Genomic DNA, 9,626 nt, shown 5'->3' with positions numbered 1-9,626 from the left:
TGAAGGAGACATGTTTCTTTAATCTGCTGAATATGAGTGACAAAATCTAAAATCCTGGTGCCATGGTTTAGAGCCATCCCCCAATGCTACTTAAAGGTTTAGTTACCAGGCTGTGGTGCTGTTGAAAAGCTGTAGAACCTTCAGGAGATGGGACCCGATAGAAAGAAGTTAGCCCTGGAGGTGTTCCCTTCCTGTTTCTCTTTTCTCTTCCTGGGTACCTTAAGGTGAGCTGGCTCTTCTACCACACACTCCATCCATGAGATCCTCTGCTGGCACAGGCCCAAAGCAAAAGACCCAAGAAAGAAACTGTATTGAAATCTCTGAATCTGTGGGCCAATATAAACTTTTCCTATGTAAAAGCGGATTTTCTCAAGTGTTTTGTCACAACAAAGGAAAGCTAAGATATTTGAATTTTATTAGAGCAAGGAGGGGAAGCCTGCTTGAGAAGAATGGAGGAGACAGAAATCAAAAAGTGTTGAGGGCTATAATCAAGTCAAGATGGCACCTGGCACTTTGCCAGGAGGAGTGGTCTGTGAAGCAATGCCAGCGAGCCATTAAGCTGATGAGGATTCCTTATTGGTTGACTGCTGTATCTAGTTTATGATAATTGAGTTAAGCTGTGTGTCATTAATTAAGTATATATACCTCTGCTGTCCGGCAGAGAAGCGGCTCCTACTATCTCGGGTGCCTGCTACTTGGAGTTCTTGTTCAGTTCCTGCTGAGTTCACTTACAATAAAGTAGTTCCCACTTCAAGCTTCAAGTTGCTTGTCACCTCTCGGTTATTTAACCCAGCAGGACTACGGCAAAAAAAGCACTGAACAAAGACAGGTCAAGTTTAAAGTTTATACCATATAACCACTGAGTTAAGTAAGGGGGCCTCTGCAAAGTTCATTTGTATGCAACCATGCCTGATTTTTTTTTTAAGAGTAATTCCTCCTAAAAACCTAATTCTAACTGATTCAACCAAATTCCAGAATAAGATTTGATGAACTTCATTCTCCATATTTTATTTCATTTCTGTTCTACATATTCTATATGATAGTAGCATTGTATAATCTTCAATAGGGTAGCCAAGTCAGACTTTATAGAGAAGGTGATTTGAAGAAAAAAAACAAGGACAACAAGGGTTGACCATGAAGATATCTAGGAAAGATAGTTTCAAGCAAAAGAAGCAGTGAATGCAATGGATTTGAGATGGCATGCTGCTTTGACTACTCAGATATCAGAAACGTACAGTTTTGCTAATGTGGAGCAAGGGAAAGGAGAAACAATAAGAAATGAGGTCAGAGGTGTATAATAGCTTTCTGGTACTACAGCAGAATACCTGAGATAATCAACTTAAATGAGGAGAAAGGTTTATTTGGGCTTATAATTTTTGATGCCTTAGTCCATGATTGGTTGGCTCCATTGCTTTAAAGAATGCAGAAAAGTAGCACACCATGGATAGAAGCATACGGAGAAGCAAAACCATTCATCATATGGTGGGGAAGTAAGGTCAGGGTCTCAGTACTCCCTTTAAGAGCAAGTTCCCAAAGATTGAATTGCCTCTCACTACACTCAGAGTCTTAAACTTTTTACCACTTCTAAGAAGTGCCAATCTAGGAACTATGCCTTTGACATGCAGAACTTTAGGGGATATTCTAGATGTAAACATTTTACCCAAAGACTTCCAAAGTCTCATGTCTATCTCACAAGTAAAATCCATTCATTCTATCTATCTCCAAGTATTTTCAGATCATTAACTATTTCAGCATTGCTCAAAAATCGACTCCAGGGTCTCTTGTGAGACTCCTGACAAACAGCTATGAGCTCTTGTTAAAGGAAAGTTGGAAGAAAGAAAGTTAGTACGTAAGTAAGTTAGTTACATATTTTCAACACACAATGGTACATTCCAAAGAGGAACAACGGGAATATAAAGGAGTTACTAGGTCAAAGTACCACCAAAATCTAGCGGGACAAACACTAAATCTTATAGCTTCATATAAGTCTTCTCAGACACACTGGGAAAAGTTGGGCTCCAAAGGGCTTAAGCATCTGTCTTGGTTAGTGTTCCCTAGAGAAACAGAATCAATGGGATATGTGTATATATGGATTAAAAAAATGAGATTTATTAGATTGGCTTATAGGACCAGAAGCTAGATAGTTACATAATGGCCATCTGTAGGCTAGAGAGCTGGAGGAAGCAGTAGCTACTCTGTCTAAAACCTGAAGCTTTAAAACAAGAGGGATCAATAGTGAAGCCCCAGTCTGAGACCAAAGGCATGGGTACTCCTTGGGAAGTTTACTGATCAGAGGCTGCTTTGGGTGCATAAAGGAGCTGGAGTATAATTTCCTGAGGTGATCAAGCAGCAAGCAAAGCACCTGCATAAAAACTGAACTTGCATCTGCTATTGCTCCTTGTTCTACCAACTTTTTGTTCCATCCAGGCCTGCAAACTATTGCACTGTAAGGTCCACAGTTTGGGTTGGTCTCTGGCTCAGTTTGCTGTTCCACATGCCAATCATTCCTAGAAACACCCTTGTTGACACACCCAGAAGCATCTTTATCATAGGTATTTTTAAATCTGATCAAGTTGACAATTCAGATTAACCATCACAGGGTCCTACCCCTTTGGCTTCACTGGATGTACAGATATGGCCATGATCTCAGGCTGGCTCTGCACAGTACCTCCAGCTGCCCTCATCAGACATTCTAAGTTGCTGGCATCTCTAACTTTCCTGGATGTCCATTGCAGCTTTGGCTTCACTCAGCTTAATGCACACCCATCTCGGGAATTTTTCTAGGGACTCTGATTTATAATACACTCTCTGGTCTCTCAAGATTTCCTTTGAAATATCCATGGAAGTCTTCAGGACCACATGATTCTTACCTAATGCATGACTGCAAAATCAGAATCACATGGATGACACCAAGATCTGCCTGTAGTATGAGCTATACCTTGGCCCCAAAACTTGAAACCCAGCTTTAGTGACCCTCAAGTGTCAGTGTCATGCCAGTAATATTTGTGAAGGGGTCCTGAGTGAGCAAGGGACTCTCTTTTAAAATGAAAGTCCTCAAAACAAATTTGCACTTGTACAACTTTGAGCCTGTGACCGTGGAGAGAGAGATTGGCAAATTGATGAGGTGGCCTCAACACATTTTTCCTATTGTCTTGATGCAAAAATTTTGGGATTCTTTTTAAATGATATAAACAACCATTCTAGCACCCTCTGTGGCCAGAAATTCATGATGCACTTTTTTTCTGACAATATTCTAAGTTTCCTAAATTTTTCTACTCTGGTTTTCATGTCAGTACTTTTGATTCTCACTCTAAATTTAGTTAAAAGCAGACACTAATGCCTGAGCTGTTGCCCAAGTGGTGAGATATCTTCAAATATCCTCCACCAGAGGCACAGTCACCTTTAAACTCAGATTCCCACAGAAATCTAAGATAAATGGACAAAATACAGCCCAATTCTTTGCCACAATGGAAATAGGATGGCATCTATAGTAATCTGTATTTGAGTCTCATTTTAATCTAAATTTTATCAGCATAGACTTTACTGTCTGCAGTTCTTAGAGTTTTCTCTTCTTCTGAGTCTTCACCAGATTTGTCCACTTAGCTCTGCTTTGAGCATTTTAGGCTTCCTCCAGTACACTCCTCCAACTCTTTGAAACCAATTCTAAAGCATTTTCCACAGCATCAGGTACAATAACGGCAATAATCTCACTGCTCTGTGCTATTTTTTGTGTGTGTGTGTGTGTGTTAGTCCACTCTCTGTTACTATAAAAATAACCAAATTATAAAGAGGAAAGTGTATTTTTGGCTAAGCGTTTTAAATCCCCACGTATTAGGTTGTTTGGTGAGACAGTGCATCATGATTGGGAACACACTGAAGAACAAAACCACCAACTTCATGACAGGGAAGCAAACTGAGGGATGAAGAAGGGGCAGCATTCCACGGTTACTTTAAGGGGAAAGCCCCTAAAGACCCAAAGATTTTCCCCTACCTCTTACCAACCACTGGTGTGAAGCGGGGACTAAGCCTTTAGCACATAGGTTTTTGAATAAAATATTCCAGGTCCAAATTAACAGGAGACAGCAGAAAGCCTAATGACACAGGATACTTAACAGCCACATGAATTCTACCCCTTGAGGAAAATTATTCAACAATAATAATTAGTACATCAAAGCAAGATTGCTGGATGAGGGCTACTTGAGAGGAATCAGACTCTAGGAAGACAGCATGTAGGCTGGACACAATAAACGGAAACTTCAAGATTTCTAGAAATCAAGAATTCATTTCATCTGAGAAATATTATGGAGCATCAGCTTCAACCTGTGAGTCAGGATAAAGGGAAGAGTTAAGTTGTCAGGTCATTTTTTTCAAGGTTGTCAGGTCATTCAGAGGTGGTTCAGTTCTTCAAAGCAAGGTAAGCCTTTAGATATGTCAAGAATATGCCAAAGGTTAGATCAAAAGCAGTGAATTTCATCTATGTGTGATAGAGAAGAGTGAATGATTGAGGTCCTCAGAAGTTTGATTGATATGTAAATTCTCACTGCACCTAACAGGAAGCATTAACCCCTGGACCATTTCTGCTGACTTTTGTACAAGATATTGATGGTAGTGTTGAGAGAAAAATGCATAATTGTAGACCTAAGTATTTCAGATCACTGTCAGTGGAGACATTACATGAAATGAGTGTGTTTCCTGAAATCATTCAATATCTTGATAGACTCAAAAGCAGAAGGCATTGATTTGACACCAAGTAAAATGAAAGAGGCATCTGTAGAATTCAATACCTTTGAACATCAGCAATCACTCCAGCATTTATCTCTCTCTTGACACAGTCTGTGAGATGAACCACTGCTAATGGAGACAATGGCAAACAGAGAAATTCCACAAAGAAATCTGTTATAAAATTCTCAAAATATAGAGGTAGGAAAAAATAATGTGATGCTTTATGAAGTGAAAAATATTCTTTATCAGGTAAAACCAACCAAATGAACCAATCAATTGCAAAAAGCAGTTATTATAAAAAAATATATATATTGTGACCATAAGGGCATTTTATGTATTACCTGTCACTAGCAGGCTTGAAAAAGGCAAAGAAGGCATATGTTTGTGTATATTTACATATATGTAAATGGACATATAATATATGTATACATATACACACACACTCCCAAAAATATATGTTTTGACAATTAGTAACATGAGATTCTTAAAAAATTATAGAAAACCTGAAATTATCCATTCATGAATCAGTTTTACCCCCTAGGCATATAATACCATTGTTCTGTCAACATTTGTAGAAATAAATATAGCTATAACACATTTATTAAACTGTGAGCTTAAGGTTTTTTACACAGTAATGTATGTAGATTGGTTTTCTCATGCAAACTTGGTGGCTTTAAAGAAAACAATTTTATATCTTAAATTTGGGAGTTCTGACTTCTGAAATGCCTCTTGCAAAGATAAGACCAGAGCCTACCTCCATTTTAGATACTCTAAATTAGAATCTATTTCTGAATGTTTCAGCTTCTACAGACTGCCTGCATTTCTTGATTTATGGCTGCACCAATTTGACCAGTTTCCATGGTGGTTCCTTCTCTGTGTCTGCCTCTCCTATTTCCTTCATACCAGAACCTTTGTGGGTACTTCATCACTACCTAGATAACCCAGGAAAATCTCTCCACATTTCAAGATCCTTAATTTGTTCACCTCTACAAGTTCTCTTTTGCCTTGAAAGGTAACACATCCACAGGTCCCTGAGACTATCTTTTGGACAACATTATGGAGACATTTTACTGCCTTACTGCATAAGTTATAACTTCATAAGATAATCAAATTCTGTTTTGTTAAAAAAAAAAGAAAAAAAGGAAAAATAGTGTCGGTCTGTTTTGTGCTGCTATGACAAAATTTCTGAAACTTGGTAATATACAAAGAACAGAAATCTTTCATCACACTTCTGAAGATGGAGCAGTCTAAGATCAAAATGCTAGCAGGTTTAGCTGTCTGGTGAGGATCTCTTCTTTGGTCTCTTGATAATGCATCTCCTGTAAGGGAAGAGTATTGTGTCCTCAAGAGACAGTAGGGATAGAAGGGCAAAAGGAAAAAAAAATTCTGTGCCCTCACATGTTGAAAAATCTGAAGAAACCCTTTCCATAGTCCCTTTCTAGAATGACCTTGATTCATTCATGATGGCATATCCTGAACACCTTAAACACCTCCCAAGAAGCCCTGTCTCCAAATACTACCACACTGGGGATAACATTTCCAACACATAAAGTTTGGGTGCACACATTCAGATCATAGCACATACACATAATGTTTAGAATGTATTTCAGCTCTAAGTGTGTACCTTTGTATGAAATAACTGAACATAATTGTTTCACTATATATATACCTAATAAAGAAAAATATATATTTTTAGTGATCCTTTATCAATTCTAATATTTGTTATTTTATGAAAATTCTACTTGTAAAAATCTTGCTCACTCTTCCATTCTTCTAGATAATAAGGCTATTTCCAAAATTATGATTTATAAATATATAAAAGCAGTGATAAATCTTTAAAAATTTCAAATCGACAGCTTAAGTTGTATTTGACATTAACTTATCAAATGCATTGAATTTTTATCTTGGCAAAATTAGAATGTAGGAATGTGTATTTCTCATGTCTATTTATAGTTGCTGCTGGGTGAGCTTCTTCAAAAAAATTATTAAAATTTCCAGAGCTAGATTTAGACAAGTGAAATAAATTTAGAGATGTTGAAATATCAAGTAAAGTACAATAAGTGATCCATAGTAGTAGATCTTTGTCTCTGGAGCAGAAGGGATACAGAAATGAAGCTTCCTTCTGCCAATCACCGTCTCACTCTGACATGTTGTCTTATAGTGAAACTTTTAAGATGGTTTATGACGAAGAGCGATTTTCCTCCATTTTATCAGGTAAAATATATTTTCATGGGTTCCAAAGGACAACTACCAAGACTGGTGCCTATAAAGTTTAGAACTGAAGTTTTGTTTTGTCTGCTCTGGGAATGTCAGTACTATATTTTCTCCCCAGTGTGAGGAAAATTATATGATGCATCCATTTTATTTATTTCCATTAGGCCAATGCACTGACTTTCTCAACTCTCAACACAGCAGCACTTGCTAGTGTAACAAGCTCGGTTTTGTGTGTTTGAGTCTCAGTGATACAGAGTCCTGGGTAGTTTTATATTACATTTTTGAATTTTTACAGCTTTGCAGCTAGAACTGTAGGAATTCTCCATAAATATTGGAGAAAGAAAGCAATAACCTTGATATTTGTGAGAACTAGTATATAAAACAAAAAGTAGACAGAAACATTTGTTCTTTTATGTGTGTGTGTGTGTATATATATATATATATATATATATATATATATATATATATATTCACAGAATGCATTGGTTGACAATTCTAATATTCCTGACACACAATCTAATCACTTTCTTTGATAACAGGCATTAGTCATGCTCTTTTGCTATGCTTCTTTAATAAAAGAACCATTACCAAGAGAATGATTCTTTCAGTCTTTTTGTTTTTATTGCTTTTCTGTTGTGTGTGTGTGTGTGTGTGTGTATGTGTGAATGCACATGCACCCTGATTTGTTTGTATTTACTTTATGATGTATCTTCTTTCTCTTACAATTTTTCCTACATAGTAGTTGTAGTGAAATAAGATAACTGACTTGGGATGAGTATATACTTTAAATATTTTTAAAAGACTAGGTTATGTAGTAGTAATAATCTTTAAATAGCAGAGGTCTAAAATTACTAATGTGTTTTCTTTCCTCTTATTTGTCCAAGTAACACGTCCCCAGTGTTGTTAGAACATATTTAAGTTATCCCAGATAAAAAAGTAATTTCAATATATTACACAAAAGAGAATAAAATATTATTAAGAAACAAAATAAATAAATAATAAATAAAATAAAATAAATATCAAAAAATACAAAAAATGAAAATTTAATAATTATTATACAAAAAATTAGATGACATAAATTAACCTGAGCAGTATATTAAAAAAGAGAGACTTGAAAAAATGTAGCAAATGAACTTATAGAAAAAAAGGAATGGAAGTTAAAGAATTGGAAAATTTAAGCTTATAAAGTAGACAGAGTTCCAAAAGAATAGATGGAGAATAAGAATAAAAAGCATTCTCTTACAACATAATAACTAATAATTTTCCAGAATCAAAAAAAGTTGCACATTCTCTTTTTCTGGAATTCTTTATCACCACAGCTAAACTGAATAAATAATTCTAGATCCTCATCTAATCTCATAAAGTTTACAAAATGCCAATAACAAAAACAACAAGCAAACTTTCTAAAAGTGAAGGCAAAAGACAGATTATCGTTAAAGAATGACAGCTTAAGAAACTGTTTTGTTTTCCCTTTGTTTTTTAAATATTTATTTATTTAACTATATCTATTTATTTATTTATTTAGCAGGGATGATTGAAACCTAGGGCACTTAACTTTTACTGATCCACATCCCCATCATTTTTTTAAAATTTTCATTGTGAGACATCACCTTGCTAAGTTGCTAAATTGCTGTTCTCTATAAAGAAATATAATTTATGTGTGTGTGTGTGTATACACACACATACATGAGAATTACAAACTGTCAATTATATTTTTAAAAACTGAAGGGTATTACAGTAAATGATTATAACAAATCTAGCCACTTGCATATAAAGACACAAACAAAATATATGGGCTCAATGTTTTGAAAATAAAACAGTAAAAATACACACAGATGCACACTAAGCATAAATGATAATGAAACACATTTACATTAATATCTGGCAAAATAGGCTTTAAAACATAAATAGCTTTGCTAGAAACAATGAGGGTCCCTTTCATGTCTGTTTTCTCCCAAGAACCAAAAAAATATGTTAGATGGCAGTTAGAGAATTTCCATTTAAAATGTTCACATACATGGTAAGTTTGCAGGCTCACTCTCTAGAAATGCTAGGAAAGCCATAAATATATATATATATATATATATATATATATATATATATATATATATAATTTGTATTGGTATGCTTTCTTCATTACAGAAATTCATATTGTTTCTTCACAACAAACCTAGAATTTCCTATTTATGCAGATATTTATTATAAAACATGCTATTAGTCAACAAAGGTTGAGTTTCTACTTCATCTACTAATTAAGCAATTGTAATCATGTCATATAAGCATCTAGGCCTTGGTTTCCTTATCTTTAAAATGAGATTAACCTCAATTTAACATATTAAATGGTAAATAAGATAATGTATAGAAACTCTATCATAGTGCTTTATTTGAATATTAGTCATTTTTACTATTTATTTTTCTCCCTACAAAGAGATTCCACATTACTTAATATAATATACCCAAATCATTTTTAAAATTATTTACCTAAAAAGAAAAAACATGGAGCCTTCCAAACAATAAGATAATTCTAGAACAATATATTTATGGAGATATCAAATGTTAAAAATAACATTGCAAATTTATTTTTAACACATATATTTATCACCCAAGGTTTTCTAGACCAGCATAGTTGATAATTATTTTCTTTTATTAGGCCACTCAACAAATATCTTTCAAGCTCTGATCTAAGGAGT

This window comes from Urocitellus parryii, chromosome 6, assembly GCF_045843805.1.
Source record: "Urocitellus parryii isolate mUroPar1 chromosome 6, mUroPar1.hap1, whole genome shotgun sequence".
NCBI classification, from domain to species: domain Eukaryota; kingdom Metazoa; phylum Chordata; class Mammalia; order Rodentia; family Sciuridae; genus Urocitellus; species Urocitellus parryii.
Note: the sequence above shows the minus strand (reverse complement) of the source record.